Below are 19,775 nucleotides of genomic sequence, written 5' to 3'. Positions count from 1 at the left end.
TGGTACTCTGTATCTAGCTAACCTAGTGGAGACTTGGAGGACTAGCACTCTGTGACTCTGTGTCTAGCTCAAGGATTGTAAATGCACCAATCAGCACTCTGTCAAAATGGACCAATCAGCTCTCTGTAAAGTGGACCAATCAACTCTCTGTAAAATGAACCAATCAGCAGGATGTGGGTGGGGCCAGATAAGGGAATAAAAGCAGGCTACCCAAATCAGCAGTGACAACCCCTTAGGGTTGGGTTCTGCTTTGTGGAAGCTTTGTTCTTTTGCTTTTTTACAGTAAATCTTGCTGCTGCTCTCTGTTTGGGTCCATGGTTTAGTTATGACCTGTAACACTCGCTGCAAAGGTCTGCAGCTTTGCTCCTGAAGCCGGATAGACTATGAACCCACAGGGAAGAAAGAACAACTGCAGACGTGATGCCTTTAAGAGCCGTAACAGTGACCACGAAGGTCTGTAGCTTCACTCCTGACAGTGAGACCACGAACCCATAAGAAGGAAGAAGCTCCAGACATGTCTGAATGTTGAAGGAAGAAGATCTGGACATACTCTCTTTAAGAACTCTTGACGCTCACTGTGAGGGTCCGTGGCTTCATTCTTGAAATCAGTGAGACCAAGAACCCACCAATTCCCGACACACTATCATTCAGCTATGTCTCACCAAGCCTTTTCTGGACCAATTGTGCTGTTCTCAAGAATGTTTATATGACTTTATCCTTTGTGCAAAGGCTATAGGCAATGGAAGCGACAGAGAAGTATGTGGAAGGTTGACCCACATAGTTGTTTCCACATGCAGCTTTTCAATCTTCTTGGTTTCTGTTTCTCTTCCCAGTTCTTATCATCTATAATGATTCTGGAAAAACTGCCATTCCATTGGCATTGGGAGTACTCAGAGTGGTGGGTCGCTTCTTAGCTAAACTGTCAGGACAATTCTATTATCCTTCAGACTTCCAAATGTCATCATATCATCTTAGTGCCTGACCTCCTTTTCTCTCCTTCACAGGATATTCATGGCTTCTTTTAAATGGGATAACGGCCAAGTGAAAAGTGTGTCTTTTCTGAAAAAATTGCTGAAAGGTGAGTAAAGTGCCAAATTTATTTTCTTACAAAGTTTTTAAAGAAAGAATCAGGGTTGGAATGAAAGTAGGGATATTTTCATCCAATTACCTCGTTCAATTATCATCAAGGTCAGAGAAGAAACTTCAGCCTTTGCTAGAAGCAACTTGCAACAAATGACACATCTACTGACTGTGAACATTCATCCAGTGATAGCAATGTTCCACGTATCACATGGTATACAGAAATACAGCAATTAAAATAGTTTCACAGATGCAGGTCAAGCAGCAATTACTTTTGCCCAGAAATCTTAAAGAAAGTGTATGTGGAGAACAGGAAGCTTAGGAAATTAGGGTGCCTTTTGTCTTTGCAGTGACAATTTACCTTGCAGCTCACATGACGTTTTCTGGATTTTAAAAGGCAGCGCTTTTTTTTTTTTTTTTTTTTAAATCTGCTGGCTGTTTTGCTTTTAGCAGCCACAGACTTCTTGGCCTCTCAAAGACCTGGATGCTTGAAACTTCTGAAGAGATACTGCTTTCAGCTGCTTCTCAGTGGCAGCAAGGTGTGAACATGTAGCTCCAATTATCTCTCAGCTTGCTTCAGCCTGCTGGTGCTTAATTAGGTGCTTATCCTAACACCTTAGAACATACTTTCTGTAGATGGTTTAATTCCAGCAATCATACATGCTTTTCCTAAGAGTTTCTTCAGCTTCTCAAAACTTCCCTGTAAATGAGGCCTTGTAGGTCGTTTTCTTGCTATGACCTCACCTTCTGTTTAGCGCAGAAACAGCATCCATTGCTGTTATGCAATGGATAAAATTGTATAACAATGGTCATGGTTCCATATCTTTATTTATTTATTTATTTACTTATTTATTTGAGACGGAGTCTCGCTGTCTGCCTGGCTGGAGTGTAGTGGTGCGCTCTCGGCTCACTGCAAGCTCTGCCTCCCAGGCTCGTGCCATTCTCCTGACTCAGCCTCCCACGTAGCTGGGACTACAGGCGCCTGCCACCTCGCCTGGCTAATTTTTTGTATTTTTAGTAGAGATGGGGTTTGCTGTGTTAGCCAGGATGGTCTCGATCTCCTGACCTCGTGATCCGCCCGCCTTGGCCTCCCAAAGTGCTGGGATTATAGGCGTGAGCCACCGCGTCCTGACAAGACTTTTATAAATTGCCAGACTGCACTGCATAAACCAAATGGCAACAGAGAGGTGACCTTTCAAATTACTGACACAACAGGAGCCGAAATCAGAAAGGTCCAACTTAAAGCAAACACTGACAAGAAATCCGACAGAAATGACTTCTGTGTCTGGTCAACGTAACATAACGTGACATATTGTAAAGCGTATTTGGCTTTTTAGGTAGAATTGTCTATAAAGGTTTAACTGCTTTAGAAAATATAAATCTGAAGATTTGTGGTATTTGGGTTTGTATAGAAGATTTTTCTACATTTAAAAGAGACAGAGTGGAAAAGCTTGGTAAAACATATTTGTGATAATGCTAATAGAAGAGGTGAGAGTTGGGTGGGGTGGGGTGTAGATGGGAACATAGTTTGGGGATTGGGGAAAGGGAAGTTATGCTGTAAATAAAATAGTGAGGCATGTTATAGAAAGTGTGTTTTATGTCTCAATTGAAATGTTATAGAGATAAATTTAAAATAGATCATGATGGGTTTTGAATCTGATTTCTAATTTTAAAATGTTAGGAGCTTTTGTTGCTTTCCTAGTTCATACACATTTCTTTATGGGTTTCACTTAGGCTCCATGAAACTGCAGATGCCAATTACCTTTTAACAAAATTAAATTCACATATATGTATAATTCACATGTATATATTCGTGGAATTTTTTATTCTATACATGATATATTATTTTAAAATGGTTTATCAATGACAAAACAAAAAGTATAATTTTTCTGTACTTTCAGTTTTCTGGTTTGGATTTTTTTCTGGCAACACTAATTTTCACCTACCTATAGTCATTGATAGTATAAAATTGTACAAGTGCATATTTTACCATGTTTACATTTGAATGGATGACTGGAGGTATATCTGTGATGACTAATACTTTCTAAACACATATTTACTTCTCATCTATCTGTGTAAATGATTGTAAGAGGAAGGGGAAAATACAGATGTATCATTATGTTTACTGTCTTAAAGCACATTCAACTGCTCTCATGTTTGGAGAATTTTGAATGTGATGAATGTTTCTGTTTCACCGCTAACAGGTTGTATGTGTGAGCCAGATCTTACTGCAAGTGTGTGAAAGGCTATTGCAAATATGGGATATTGCAAGACAGTTAGTAAAAAGCAAATTGAGTCTATTGAGAAATTAATTCACCAGCTGAAAGAAGTACATTTGCCTTAGAGTCATCAGTTATTCTACCCACCAGACTCATCTCCAAGACAGCATCCCTAATGAGCTTCCTAAACCAACTAAACATAAGCAGGAAGCATTAGTCATCAACACTGACTATTTTCAGCCAATCAGCTGACTGCACAAACTGTATGGCGTTGAGGAAAGGAAGAACATTCTGAAAGTTTTTTTCTTTTTTCATTCTGTCCTCATTTTGTTGGTTTCTCAATTTTACGAATGCAGTGTCATGCACAGAACCCTGTAAATGAGCATAGTTCATTCAAGTATATAAAGTGCTTTCATGTATTCTTATTCAGTGGAATAAAATGAATTTTAACAGGCTTAAGTGATTTGCCTAAAGGCACACAATTAATGTGTGGCTGGAATTCAAAATCGTGTCTTTTCCTCTGTTCTGATTGTTTTATAAATAAGGGTGTAGTGACGATTTTCTACCCACCGTGACAGGGAATAAGTTCAAAATTTAAAACACTGTTCATTTTATAACTAGGTAGACTCAAATGACAGATTCAAGGCGGGGGGGGGGGGGCAGTCATTGTTACTCCCATATGGGTTCGCTCCTTCAAAGACAGGATCGGGGTAGGTAGCAGTGCCAGCTCCTACTGGTTATAATGATATTAATGATAAAGTTGACTAACCATAAGTGAATACTCATAATGTGCTAGCACTTTTCATAATGTATCCCAAACAGTACTCACAAAACCTTCTAAATAAATGTTACCTTTTGGTTGTCTTTGTTTTATTTTGTTTCGTTTTGCTTGAGACAGGGTCTCACTCTGCTGCCCAGGCTTTAGTGTAATGATGGTTCACTGCAGCATCCAGCTCCTGGGCTTAGGTAATCCTCCCTCCTCAGCCTCCCAAGAATCTGAGACGACAGGCATGCAAAACCACTCCCAGCTCCAAATAAATATTCTTATCCCATTTTACTGATGCAGAAAAACGTATGCTCCAGAGAAGTGATGTTAAGTTTATTGGGGGATTTAAGTTGTAAAAATTCATTTTATCGAACCCTAATGTAAACTGTGGACTCTGGGTGATAGTGATGTGTCAGTGTAGGGTCATCGATTATAACAAATACATCATTCTGGTGCAGGATGTTGACAGTGGGGTGAGCTGTGTGTGTATGGGAGTAGGGAGTCTATGGGAACTCTTCTACCTTCCACTCAATTTTGCTGTGAGCTTAAAACTACTCCAAAAAATGAAGTTTATTAATCAAGAAAAAAAAATAGTATTTTCTGAATATATGGGACAGCTATTCATGTATGTGGTAAAAATGAAGAGAGATTTGTTACAGTACATGGCCTAATACGACTGATATTCATGTGTCAGTTATAAAAACTGGCTTCATTATCAATCTGTAGATTCATTTCATTTATGTATGTTTGCTTAAGGGTGCACACATGGAAACCTTTTGGTGTTATTAAAGCTCTCTTGGGAGGGCTCCTCTTTGGTGGAAGCTATGTCTATTCCTCAAAAATGATTTTAGAGTAAGATGTGAAATAGCACTTGCCCCTGAGGGTGGAGCCAAAAGAGCACAGACGTAGGGGAGTTATTTGACGCTGTGTCTGAGGGACTGGAGAGAGGAATGTAAAAAGCTTATCCCTAAGAAAGAATAGGGGAGGACTTCCTTACCTGATATCTCAGATCATGAAGCTACAGCTCTTTCCCTGCTTTGGGGAAAAAAAAATAACTTTTTGCAAAAATCAATTATTGAACATATTCCTATATTCTAGATTTATAATGAAGCATTTTTGTACATATTCGTTAAAAAGGGTAATTAGAATATTTTTCTCTGGTTTACAGTAACCAGGATGGCAACACAAATATATCTGGGAAGTATTTCTTGGTATGATTCTTCAGCATAAAATTGTTTTAAAAACTTCTTAGAAGTCTCCAGGTACTCAGGAATAAGGTCATTTTAAAGTATTCCTTATTGACGATAAGAAAAATAATTAGGCAAGACCACAAAACTAAATGTTTAGATTGTTTCTCCTGTTTCCTGATTTTCAGGTTATTTTTTAATCCCAATTTTATTTTGCTGTACAGTCATAAATTTCATCTTTGAAATAAAGTATATAATAATCTTTTTTTTTTATTTTTATTTATTTTTTTTTTTTGAGACAGAGTCTTGCTCTGTCACCCAGGCTGGAGTGCGGTGGCCAGATGTAGGCTCACTGCAAGCTCCGCTCCCGGATTCACACCATTCTCCTGCCTCAGCCTCCGGAATAGCTGGGATAACTGGGACTACAGGCACCTGCCACACGCCAGACTAATTTTTTGTATTTTTAGTAGAGACGGGCTTTCACGTGTTAGCCAGGATGGTCTCGATCTCCTAACCTTGTGATCTACCCACCTTGTCCTCCCAAAGTGCTGGGATTACAGGCATGAGCCACCGCACCTGGCCATAATACTTTCTGAGAACCACAGTTACGCCTTCTCTTTCCATATGGATGTTTATCCTTCAAAATATGTGTTATGGCCAGGCGTGGTGGCTCACACCTGTACTCCCAGCACTTTGGGAGGCCAAGGTGGGCAGATCATGAGGTCAGGAGATTGAGACCATCCTGACTAACATGGTAAAACCCCATCTCTACTAAAAATACAAAAAATTAGCTGGGCGTGGTGGCGGGCGCCGGTAGTCCCAGCTACTCCAGAGGGAGGCTGAGGCAGGAGAATGGCGGGAACCCAGGAGGTAGAGGTTGCAGTGAGCCCAGATTGTAGCACTGCACTCCAGCCTGGGCGACAGAGCGAGACTCCATCTCAAAAACAACAAACAAAAGCAAAAATGTGTTATATTTAGGATATGCTCAATTAATTTCATGGGATGAATAAATGAATCAGTTCGGCCGGGCACGGTGGCTCACGCCTGTAATCCTGGCACTTTGGGAGGCCGAGGCGGGTGGATCACGAGGTCAGGAGATCCAGACCATCCTGGCTAACACGATGAAACCCTGTCTCTACTAAAAATACAAAAAATAGGCAGGGCGTGGTGGCGGGCACCTGTAGTCCCAGCTACTCCTGAGGCTGAGGCCGGAGAATGGCATGAAACCGAGAGGCGGAGCTTGCAGTGAACTGAGATGGCACCACTGCTCTCCAGCCCGGGTGACAGAGCGAGACTCCGTCTCAAAAAAAAAAAAAATTATCATGTCATTATATAAGAAAGTTTTTACTTTATTATACTTTTATCATAGTCAAATTGCATAGAAATTGGTATGTGGTTATTGAATGTGAAAACTACTCGGATTTAATGCTTATGAATTTCTCTTCCAAAAAAAAATCTCACTAAACATTTATTTCGATTGTATGGATTTGAAACTATTTCTGGTATTCCTGGACTCATCGCTACCACAAATGATAGAATTTTCAAATAACAACAAAAAATTACAAATGGATTTCCTTTCCTGATTATCACACACAAGATGAGGAATATAGGTTCTCCACACTCCATTGTTACATGCATGCATTTGTTCATATGGACAAAACAACAAAGTGACCAACTGAGAAATAATGTAAGCGTTAACGTACCTAGAGTAGCTGGTTTCAACTATTCATTTAGTCTTGATTATACCAAAGGCAGGGGTCACCTTCTGGAAAAGATGCAGCCCCACGTGGAGGTTGGTCTGGTAGCTTTCCTCAAAATCACACAGAGCTGCTTTGCACCTATTAGATATACCTTTTGGTGGGAGAAGAATTCATTGACTTTATAATTCTCTCATTGTGAATTAAAAGCACGACAAATCCTTCCAAAATCAATTCCTCATTCCTTCTAAGATCCGGTTTTACAAGCCAAATATATTGGTTTAACAAATGGTAGCCAAAAGAGGTGCAAAATTAAAAAGGCAGTTAACATAATGAAATGTTTTCTTGTTAGACACAGTAATACATTTTATTTAACGTGTAAAATAGATGAGAATTAGGGCACCTGAGCAGCCACTGAACAAAAGGCCACAAAACTCCTAGTGCGAATTCAATATATTCTATTCTTACAAAATGAGATAAGGATATGTGTTCTTGTTATGAGTGTTAATATAGTTTATCAGATTGGTTTCTCCTTTTTTTCTTCCCTTGGTTAAGTGAAATATAATTGGCCGGGCACGATGGCTCACACCCGTAATCCCAGCACTTTGGGAGGCCAAGGCAGGCGGATCACGAGTTCAGGAGATTGAGACTATCCTGGCTAACACGGTGAAACCCCGTCTCTACTAAAAATACAAGAAATTAGCATGGCGTGGTGGTGGGCTTCTGTAGTCCCACCTACTTGGGAGGCTGAGGCAGGAGAACAGCGTGAACCCGGGAGGCGGAGCTTGCAGTGAGCCAAGATCACGCCACTGCACTCCAGCCTGGGCATCAAGCGAGACTCTGTCTCAAAAAAGAAAAAAAAAAAAAAAAATATATATATATATATATATATATATATATAATTAAAGATATTTTATGGATGTAAGGAAATAAAGACAATGTATTTAGAAATGAGCAAGAGGACTTGGAAATGAAAATGACTCTTTTCATTTATTTATTTAGGACATGCATTGTTAGTGGTTTTGTTTATTTTTGACTAGTAACTTTTGATGACAATTTATAGTTTTCTGTGAAAAAAACACTAGTGAATGACCACCAGTTCTCAGAATTATAAAGCTTTTGTTTTATTATTATTTAATTTCCTTAGGTTTTGGGGGAACAGGCAATGTTTGGTTACATGAGTAAGTTCTTCAGTGGTGATTTGTGAGATTTTGGTGCACCCATCATCTGAGCAGTATACCTTGTAGCCAATTTGTAGTCTTTTTATCTCTCACCCTCCTCCCACCCTTTCCCCCAACCCCCTAAAGTCCATTATGTCATTCTTATGCCTTTGCATCCTCATAGCTTAGCTCCCACTATGAATGAGAAAATACAGTCTTTGGTTTTCTGTTCCTGAGTTACTTCACTTAGAATGATGGTCTCCAATTTCATCTAGTTTACTGTGAGTACCATTATTTTGTTCCCTTTTATGACTGAATAGTATTCCATGGTATATATATACACCACAGTTTCTTTATCCACTCATTGATTGATGGGCATTTGGGCTGACTCCATATTTTTTTGGGAGAATTACAAAGGTTTGAAAGTGGAGTAACTCTTAGGGCATAATAGATACGAATTGTACCTTGATAAATAACGTGAAGCCAGGATGGGTGAGTACTACTAAATCATCAAATTGTGTCATTAAAAAAATATAGTGTCATTATATAAGAAAGTTTTTACTTTATGTCATTTTTATCATAGTCAAATAGCGAACAAATTATAATTTAATTATATCAGGTTAAAAAGAGAAAATGGAAAAGAAAGGGTTTTTACTAGAAATAATGATTTTTACTAAAATCTAAAATGTCTTCCACTGTATTTAGGAATTATGACACTTAACCATGAGGGTAATTTTTCATAAACTTGCATTTTTATCCTATCTGGAGTATTTATTTGTACTATAATTGCATTGCCATCTAAATATCAGTAGTATTTTAGAACATAAAGTTATTAAAAGTATAGTATTTTGGGTATGTGTGTGTGTGTGCGCGTGTGTGGAACTGGTATATTTACAGGAAGTTTTTTACTTCATGAAGTTATTTACAAGCTCAAGAACTTGTTATATATTACTAGGTCACTCTTTTTCGTTCGTTCACAAAGGAAGTAGAGGCAGTGAAGGATATTCAACTACTAATAGTTTTTTTCTGAAAACTATACTTGACAAGTTGACAAAAATTAAGTTTTACTTCAAAACCTTGGTTTCTATTACTGCAGAAATGGACAGGCATGGAACAAGCAGCTACCTATCAGAATTTAGGCCATTTAAGACATAGATGATTTTTCAGCAACTCCAGGCAAGCATTTTCTGAAAATCCACATCTGCTCTTAGTGGGTTGCCTATTATGTTTCTACGAGTTTATGGCTGTTGCCTTTCAATTTTTAGTAAGTGGTTAGAAAACCACTGCAGATAGCATGCTGAAGTAAAGAGAGACGGGAAGGAGCGAAGTTTTGGTCACATTTCTATTTTTTTTTTTTTTTTTTTTTTTTGAGATGGAGTCTCGCTCTGTCATCCAGGCTGGAGTGCAGTGGCGCAATCTCGGCTCACTTCAAGCTCTGCCTCCCGGGTTCAGGCCATTCTCCTGCCTCAGCCTCCCGAGTAGCTGGGACTACAGGTGCCCGCCACCACACCCGGCTAATTTTTTTGTATTTTTAGTAGAGACGAGGTTTCACCGTGCTAGCCAGAATGGTTTCCATCTCCTGACCTCGTGATCCGCCCACCTCAGCCTCCCAAAGGGCTGGGATTACAGGCGTGAGCCACCGCCCCCGGCCTTCTATTTTTTTTTTTTCCACATAATAATTATCTGTAATATAGCTTACACATATATGTATTATTTTCCAAATATATGTAGATTCAAAAATTTTAAATGCATTATTAATTCCATAATAGGTAATGTCAGAAAACGTTTTTAAACTTTAGTATTTCAAATTTTTCTAATGTATTTTCTTTTTTTAAAAAATTTATTTATTATTATTATACTTTAAGTTGTAGGGTACATGTGCATAACGTGCAGGTTTGTTACATATGTATACTTGTGCCATGTTGGTGTGCTGCACCCATCAACTCATCATTTACATTAGGTATAACTCCCAATGCAATCCCTCCCTCCTCCCCCCTCCCCATGATAGGCCCCAGTGTGTGATGTTCCCCTTCCTGAGTCCAAGTGATCTCATTGTTCAGTTCCCACCTATGAGTGAGAACATGCGGTGTTTGGTTTTCTGTTCTTGTGATAGTTTGCTAAGAATGATGGTTTCCAGCTGCATCCATGTCCCTACAAAGGACACAAACTCATCCTTTTTTATGGCTGCATAGTATTCCATGGGGTATATGTGCCACATTTTCTTTTTTTTTTTTTTTTGAGACGGAGTCTCACTCTGTCCCCCTTGCTGGAGTGCAGTGGCCAGATCTCAGCTCACTGCAAGCTCCGCCTCCTGGGTTCAGGCCATTCTCCTGCCTCAGCCTCCCGAGTAGCTGGGACTACAGGCACCCGCCACCTCGCCTGGCTAGTTTTTTTGTATTTTTTAGTAGAGACGGGGTTTCACTGTGTTAGCCAGGATGGTCTCGATCTCCTGACCTCGTGATCCACCCGTCTCGGCCTCCCAAAGTGCTGGGATTACAGGCTTGAGCCACCGCGCCCGGCCTGCCACATTTTCTTAATCCAATCTGTCACTGATGGACATTTGGGTTGATTCCAAGTCTTTGCTATTGTGGATAGTGCTGCAATAAACATACGTGTGCATGTGTCTTTATAGCAGCATAATTTATAATCCTTTGGGTATATACCCAGTAATGGGATGGCTGGGTCATATGGTACATCTAGTTCTAGATCCTTGAGGAATCGCCATACTGTTTTCCATAATGGTTGAACTAGTTTACAATCCCACCAACAGTGTAAAAGTGTTCCTATTTCTCCACAACCTCTCCAGCACCTGTTGTTTCCTGACTTTTTAATGATTGCCATTCTAACTGGTGTGAGATGGTATCTCATTGTGGTTTTGATTTGCATTTCTCTGATGGCCAGTGATGATGAGCATTTTTTCATGTGTCTGTTGGCTGTATGAATGTCTTCTTTTGAGAAATGTCTGTTCATATCCTTTGCCCACTTTTTGATGGGGTTGTTTGTTTTTTTCTTGTAAATTTGTTTGAGTTCTTTGTAGGTTCTGGATATTAGCCCTTTGTCAGATGAGTAGATTGCAAAAATTTTCTCCCATTCTGTAGGTTGCCTGTTCACTCTGATGGTAGTTTCTTTTGCTGTGCAGAAGCTCTTTAGTTTAATTAGATCCCATTTGTCAATTTTGGCTTTTGCTGCTGTTGCTTTTGGTGTTTTAGACATGAAGTCTTTGCCCATGCCTATGTCCTGAATGGTACTACCTAGGTTTTCCTCTAGGATTTTTATGGTATTAGGTCTAACATTTAAGTCTCTAATCCATCTTGAATTAATTTTCGTATAAGGAGTAAGGAAAGGATCCAGTTTCAGCTTTCTACTATGGCTAGCCAATTTTCCCAGCTATTTTTATAAAGCACTCTAATATTGTGCCCCTATTGGCCTAGTTTGATATATTGGTGAAGCAAGTTAAGGCATAGTTTTAGATGGTCTTAATGACTTAAAAATATTATGATCTAAAAAGTTTAACAAGGTGTCATCTGTTTTAAGGACTTGAAATGCACCACTATTTCTTCGTGACACTTTTGTTTACTCTTTGGAAAACACGACATAAATAGCACACAGTTTGTTATGATAAAAAGTCTGACTAGATTTAAAGTTATGTATGTGTATATATCTACATATAACTATATATAATTATGAGTATGAATACTAATATTGTACTGCTTTGAAATTTCATGATTCTGCCCTATTTATGCAAATGAAAAAATTGGTAAATATTTTGCTAATTATTACTTGAAGTTATTTCCTGCATCTGTTTTTGTGCATGCTTATTTCAGATAACAGAGGGGTCTCTATATTTCAATATGCAAAGTTTTCCCACCAAAATATTTCTGTACCTTTTTGGTGTCATTTTGTTTTCACTACCAAGGTTATCAAATTATTTAAGTCGTATTGCTTTCTAAATAATTTCTATTTGTAATTCTACCCGTACACTATAATTAAATGTTAACTAATGTTTCTTATAGAAAGAAGTCATCTATACTACATAATTTTCACTCTTAAGAAACTGATTTCAGTAGAATGGCTTAGAAATCCTACTAGGAAAATTTTTCTACATTTTTTTATTATGTATTTGGCTCGTTTACATAGATATAGATATTTCACTAGTAACCTGGGGCTGCAGGATTGGAATGGCTTTGAACTTAAAGTCGCCTCACCCCTTGTCTGACACCTGCCATTCTTTCACAGTAGCTAACTCATGAACGTTCTAAACACAACTGGAAAAAATAATTCTCTTATTTTGGCCACGTAGAACAAATCTAATATTAAAATCTATACCTCTTGAAATATCTGACTATACTTCTTATGTCTCTAAATCGGGATAGTTTCAAATGTTGAAAAACAAAGCAGAGTGCTACTGAAAACAGCTTGTAGCAAAATTACTCTACATATAATTTTGAAATTTTGTGGTTGCATTGCTTAAAATTCTTATGTGATCTTATGATTTAAATCACAATAACTCTGCTTATAAAAATTAAATAATATATAATCCATGATCAAATTCATTTTGACAAGGTAGTTCACAGTGATAATTGAGGGAAAATGGACTTGATCACAACTAGAACCAGATATCAGACATTCTTAAAAAGTAAGCTGATTTTCAGTTTTTGGCTTTATTTTGCTGATCTTCTTCTCATCATTCCACATTCCAAATATTTCAGGATTCCAGAATTCAGTTCTCAAACTTTTTAACATGTCTATTGACAACTAGCCCTTTTCCCACAGACTCCTTACTGAATGATAATAATAAGGTTCCCTGCCACTGATAGCATTGTCCAGTTTATAAAGCATTTCCCAATGTAATACCTTAGGAGGTAGGCTTATTGGAACAGAAAGTATCTGACTTAAATATGATTAATTTAGAAATCATAGGATAATATCTTACAATATTAAATTGCTAGATCTAGAATTTTTTGTTGATTTTCTCTAGTCTAAAATAAATAGAACTGTTGTTTATATTGTGTTTTGGTTTTCTTGCTTGGTAACTTGGTAATTTGGTAACTCTAACAAATGTATCCACATCAGGGTACTAAGAATGACCTTGGAAAAAGAATAGTATATTCTTTGCACACAGCAAAATGAAAATGACGCTTTGTTAGTCACTGAAGAATAAGGGAAGCTGATTTATTTAGTAATGCAGGATTGTAGACTGTGTGAAAGTTCTTGGCTTCCTCATATTTATTTTCACCATAAATCAACTTCACTTCAAAAGTCTCAGGTAGGTGTGGAACTTAAGGAGACATTAAAAAAATACTACTTTATTTTTCTTTCCAGAACTATGAAAACTATGGATTTATTCATATTGTAGATACTATTTTATATAATTTTATATAGTCTTACTGATTTTTTTCCTATTGATACACATTCTGTCAAACACGCTGGGCGCGGTGGCTCACGCCTGTAATCCCAGCACTTCAGAAGACCGAGCTGGGCGAATCACGAAGTCAGGAGTTTGAGACCAGCCTGGCCAACATGGTGAAACCCCATCTCTACTAAAAATACAAAAAACATTAACTGGGCATAGTGGCGGGTGCCTGTAATCCCAGCTACTTGGGAGGCTGAGGCAGGAGAATCTCTTGAACCCAGGAGGCAGAGGTTACAGTGAGCTGAGATCATACCACTGCACTCCAGCTCAGGCAACAGTGTGAGACTCCGTCTCAAAAAAAAAATTTTTTTTAATAATAAATAAATAAATGCATTCTGTCAAACATATATGCCTGTAAGATTTGGGTACCATTCTACCACGATTATAGTTTTAAATATGTTTACTGATTATGTGTATTCTTTCTAAAATTAAAGTTTCACCAAATTTGATCAAAATAAAATATATTCAGCTACTTTGTAAAGTGTTGAAAAATATCCCATTAATATTTTTCAAATATAAGAAAAAGTACTAAAAATAACCATTTTTTTCAATAAGGCTATTGCTTATCATTTGTCTATCCACTCATACTAAAAATAAATTCTTTGTAAGTTTCATTAGATTAAAACCTTTGCAAGACATTGAAAGTAATCTTGAGTAATGACTGCCCACTTTGATCTACATTTTACAAGTACCTAATTCTAAAGCTCAGATAAAACACTGCATAATAAAACCATAAAAAAATTCGCAGATAAACATTTTCCAATCCAGTTTAATGTTCAAAATTTTAAATACTTTGAAATGACCATCTAGTACAGTTTTGATAGTACTGATGAAAATTATACTAAAGAGAAATGAAATATATGTCTAAGATATAGTTTAATACGTGATCACTATGAATATTTTTCTGATGATACATTTCCATTTTGGTTTCTAAATAATTGATACTCATCCTGACTGCCTGCTATTTTGTTAACAATATTGTATAATGGAATATGGATACCTAATGAACATTATAAATCATCTTTCATTCTCTTGAAAAGTTATATATTAACATATTTAAATAGTAGAATTGAAATAAAATAGTTTGTCCTTGAGTGCCTAAGTGATTATTTTCATTGCACTGGCTTTGACTGATGTTAAATCACTGAGGTGAAGAGGGATGACTTATTAACTAAGCCTTAGAGGAGCCTCCTAGCTTACATTTCAGATCACTCAGCTGTTCTGTAATATGTCATAACTAGGGCTGGGCACGGTGGCTCACGCCTGTAATCTCAGCACTTTGGGAGGCCGAGACGGGCGGATCACCAGGTCGGGAGATCCAGACCATCCTGGCTAACATGGTGAAACCCCGTCTCTACTAAAAAATACAAAAAACTAGCCGGGTGAGGTGGCGGGTGCCTGTAGTCCCAGCTACTCGGGAGGCTGAGGCAGGAGAATGGCCTGAACCCTGGAGGCGGAGCTTTGCAGTGAGCGGAGATCACCCCACTGCACTCCAGCCTGGGCCGCAGAGCAAGACTCTGTCTCAAAAATAAATAAATAAAATAAAAAAAAATAAAATAAAATTAGCTGGGCGCGGTGGCAGGCGCCTGTAGTCCTAGCTACTTGGGAGGCTGAGGCAGGAGAATGGCGTCAACCCAGGAGGCAGAGCTTTGCAGTGAGCGGAGATCGCGCCACTGCACTCCAGCCTGAGTGACAGAGCGAGACTCTGTCTCAAAAAATAATAATAATAATAATCATAACTAAATCTATCCCACGCTAGAGAACATAAAATAATAAGTTGTGGTATTTTTTGAACAACACAATGCTAAGTGTTAACTATATGATCAATAGAGGAAGTAAAAAAAATTAAAATTCAAGCAAATATTATCAGGTAAATTTTCTCATGACTTAACCAAGGTCATATAGCTATTAACAAAACCAGAAACAAACCCATTCTTATCTAGGTCTATTTTTGATGTCATTTTGTTGTGAATACACAGTGGTTTTTGAAGTAGTGATATTCTCTTCCTGTCAGGATTAACTGATGAAGTGCATCTGGCAGAAACAAGTTATAGGCATGTCTTCGGCTCTTTAATGACTTCTGTACCTGTAACTGTGTGGAAGTAATAATTTTGTTTTGTTTTGTTTTTTTCTTTTTTCTTTTTTTTGACGGAGCCTTGCGCTGTCACCCAGGCTGGAGTGCAGTGGCACGATCTCGGCTCACTGCAAGCTCCTCCTCCCGGGTTCACGCCATTCTGCTGCCTCAGTCTCCCGAGTAGCTGGGATTACAGGCGTGTGCCACCACACCTGGCTAAATTTTGTGGTTTTAGTAGAGGTAGGGTTTCACCACGTGAACCAGGATAGTCTCCATTGCCTGACCTCATGATCCACCCACCTCAGAAGTAGTACTTTTCATATAGATTATTGAACAGAAAATTGAGAGCTCATTAAGTAGAAATAATTTTAAAAAACAGAGTATTTGAGCTGATCCCAGAGCTTCTCAAACTTTCTCATACATACAAATTACCTGGGGTTCTGGTTAAAAAGTAGAGTATAGCACAGGAAATCTGAGGTGGGGCATTTCTTACCTGCCTACAGATGATGCTATTATTCCTTGGTCCATAGGACCACACTATGAAGAGCAAACATGTACACTCTTTTTTATTACAGACTTTATTTGTATCTCTAAAATACTCTCTATTAAAGCATGATGAAATTTTTTTGAACACTATATATTAGCATTACACGAAGGCATCATGTGATAAAGGACATTTGGAACTGTAACACTTAGGCCAGTAATGGTGGTTTATTCTGTATGAACTTTGGTATCAGTCTCTGATTATTTTTAGCATGAGGTTTGCTTATTAATACCAAAGTAGAACCACTTCCATCTTTTTGCAGGGCTGAAGCCCTCAGATTACACTTTCTTTAAGAATACTTCTATTTTGAAATAGTACGTCTGGTATCTCAGCAGAAATGTTTCACGATTATCAACTCTTCCATTTGGCAATGAACACAGAAGAAATACTGTGTGCAATCCCCTGTATCACATTATATCCAACAGAGATCAATCAGTTTCATGTGAGCTCAGAGAAAGAAAAGAAACTATCCAAATGGCAAGTTCAAAAAATACTTCACAGAGAAAGGGCAATCTGGAAAAACAGAACAATATTTGCCTGTGATATTTATGAGAAAGTGGTATTTGAGAGGGTGGACTTATAATTTGGTTTTAGCAACTGACAATAGGGAGGAGAAGGTTTCCTGGGAGGAGCAAACATCATGAACAGAGCAAGGGGTGTGTTTACAGAGGAACAGAATTATTAAAATTACTTGAAAGCAATATTGGAAAGATAAAATGTGAATTAAAAATGTTACAATTGATTTCTTTTGAATACACGAGTGGAATTTAATTTACTGGGCAAAGAGGAATTATTAAAGTTCTATGTGGTTATTTTGTTTGTGCAGCTATTTTTACCAGCAATATAGTGAACTGCTTAAGAGAAACAATATGCACAATAAAATTAGTATATCTTGAACCAGTAACTTCTCTCTTACCTTGTACAAGTTCTGTGCCTCGATTTCCTTAAGATCTGAATAAAAGCAGGACTCTCCAAGTGATTTTGTTGTGAAGATTAAGTGGTTTAATCTGCAGGCAGCATTCCAAGAGTGTCTACCCAACTCACACCTGTCCATTGAAATAAAAGTATTGGATAATATATATAAAAGGTAGTTTTAAAAAATGCTTCTATAAATTAGCAAGTAAGAAAGGACTATTTGATAAAATTGGGTTGAAGACGTAACAATTGATAGAAGTAGAGGCAGAGGCACAGATAGTGGTAGATACAGTTATACACATAAATAATTTAAGGAAAATAATACGGTTGTACCCACTCCTCCACTGAGTCCAAAAAATAGAACATTTTCACGGCCTTATCTGCCCCTCTCTGAACACATTTTACTGCACAGAGAGTTTGCTTATCCTGATCATAATGTTATAAACATAATAGTTTTCACTAACAGTATGTGCATCCCGGCCGGGCGCGGTGGCTCAAGCCTGTAATCCCAACACTTTGGGAGGTGGAGACGGGCGGATCACGAGGTCGGGAGATCGAGACCATCCTGGCTAACATGGTGAAACCCCGTCTCTACTAAAAAATACAAAAAACTAGCTGGGTGAGGTGGTGGGCGCCTGTAGTCCCAGCTACACGGGAGGCTGAGGCAGGAGAATGGCGTAAACCTGGGAGGCGGAGCTTGCAGTGAGCTGAGATCCGGCCACTGCCCTCCAGCCCGGGCGACAGAGCGAGACTCCGTCTCAAAAACAAACAAACAAAAAAACAATATATGCATCCCTAAATAATATATTACTTGGTTTTGCTAGTTTTTGAATTTTATATGAATCAAATGATACAGTCTATCTTGTTACTCCTTTTGTTAAACAGTATGGTTTTGAGGCTCATTCATGCTGATGGATATAGGTATACTCATTTCTCTCTTTTTTTTTTTTTTTTTTGAACCCGAGTCGCTCTGTCACCAAGGCTTGAGTGCAGTGGCGCAATCTCGGCCGCTGCAACTTCTGCCTCCCAGGCTCAAGCAATTCTCGTGCCTCAGCCTCCCGAGTAGCTGGGATTACAGGCATGTGCCACCACGCCCAGCTAATTTTTGTATTTTTTGTACTTTAGTAGAGACAAGGTTTCACCATGTTGGCTATGCTGGTTTCAAACTCCCTACCTCAAGTGATCCACTTACCTCAGCCTTCCAAAGTGCTGGAATTACAGGCGTGAGCCACCACACCCAGCCCTCATTTCTTTTTTCCAAAGTATATTAATTTATGAATACATAGCCCACTTATGTATATATTTTATGGTTGATGAATAATGGAGTTGATATCAGTCAATGGCATTTGGGATGGTATGAACAATGTTCTAAACCATCTGGAAGGTATCTCTTGCTATACATGTGTAAGAGCATGCAGGATATCTTAGCAGTAGCATGGCAGTGCCACAGAACAAAAGATGCCTATGTTCAGCTTTACTAGGTATGTGAGCCTGCTTTGCAAAGCTATTGTACCAATTCATATTCTCACCAGAAATGACAGTTTCTACTGTTCCCCATCTTTGCAGACACTTTTCTTCATATTTTATTCATTGATTTTGCATATTCATCAAAAGGATAAAAGTAAAACAATATTTTATTCTGAATTAACTTCTATTTCCCTTATAATTAATTGGATTTCACTTTTTTAACAAGTATATGACAAATTTTTGCTTTGTTATCTGAAATTTCTTTCAGAAGAAAGAATTTTAATTTATTAAGGATTTATTTTCTGATTATGCTAATTACATTTTTTTTTTTTTCTAAGACAGGACCTTTTATTACCCACAAAGCAAGATTTTCTTTTCTTTCTCCTTTTTTTTTTTTTTTTTTTTTTTGACGGAGTCTCACTCTTTCACCCAGGCTGGAGTGCAGTGTGATCTTGCCTCGGGGCAACTTCCACCTCCCAGGTTCAAGTGATTTTCCTGCCTCAGGCTCCCAAGTAGCTGGGATTATAGGCATGTGCCACCACGTATGGCTAATTTTTGTATTTTCAGTAGAGATGAGGTTTCATCATATTGGCCAGGCTGGTCTTCAATTCATGACCTCTGGTGATCTGCCCACCTCAGCCTCCCAAAGTGCTGGGATTACAGGCATAAGCCACCATGCACCGCTAAAGCAAGATTTTCTTTTTCTTTTATTTATTTATTTATTTATTTATTTATTTTTTTTTTTTTTTGAGACGGAGTCTGGCTCTGTTGCCCAGGCTGGAGTGCAGTGGCAAGATCTCAGCTCACTGCAAGCTCTGCCTCCCGGGTTCCCGCCATTCTCCTGCCTTAGACTCTCGACTAGCTGGGACCACAGGCACCCGCCCGGCTAATTTTTGGTATTTTTAGTAGAGACGGGGTTTCACCGTGTTAGCCAGGATGGTCTCGATCTTCTGACCTCGCGATCTGCCTGCCTTGGTCCCAAAGTGCTGAGATTAAAGGGGTAAGCCACTGCGCCCGGCCAAAGCAAGATTTTCTGTTAATATAGCCTATTTAACTACCAACTTTCCCAAAACTTCACGTTTACAGTTTCTACCAGAAACTATTGTTACTTAAATTCAGAATCAGTAATATTTACTGACGAATTGTTTTTCTCCATTTTCCTTTGAAGTAGAATGAGAGAAATGGAATACAAATAGAGTAGGAGAGATAAGAGCCGTCAAATTATAAAATTTATAATATTTTAGCCAGGTGCA

At 38.3% G+C, this 19,775-nt stretch overlaps 1 long non-coding RNA gene across 1 annotated transcript in view; it reads left to right on the top strand.

The window, feature by feature from the left end:
- The first annotated feature begins 251 nt into the window (after positions 1–251).
- The window catches only part of LOC139355497 (uncharacterized), a 35,416-nt gene continuing 15,892 nt past the window's right edge, over positions 252–19,775 (top strand). Inside the window, exon 1 of the long non-coding RNA XR_011606237.1 lies at positions 252–1,078. This is a non-coding gene — a long non-coding RNA (uncharacterized lncRNA). The remainder of the gene's footprint in view (positions 1,079–19,775) is intronic.

Source organism: Macaca nemestrina, chromosome 7 (assembly GCF_043159975.1).
Source record: "Macaca nemestrina isolate mMacNem1 chromosome 7, mMacNem.hap1, whole genome shotgun sequence".
In the NCBI taxonomy this organism is placed as follows: Eukaryota; Metazoa; Chordata; class Mammalia; order Primates; family Cercopithecidae; genus Macaca; species Macaca nemestrina.
Note: the sequence above shows the minus strand (reverse complement) of the source record. Positions and strands in the feature narration are given on the sequence as shown.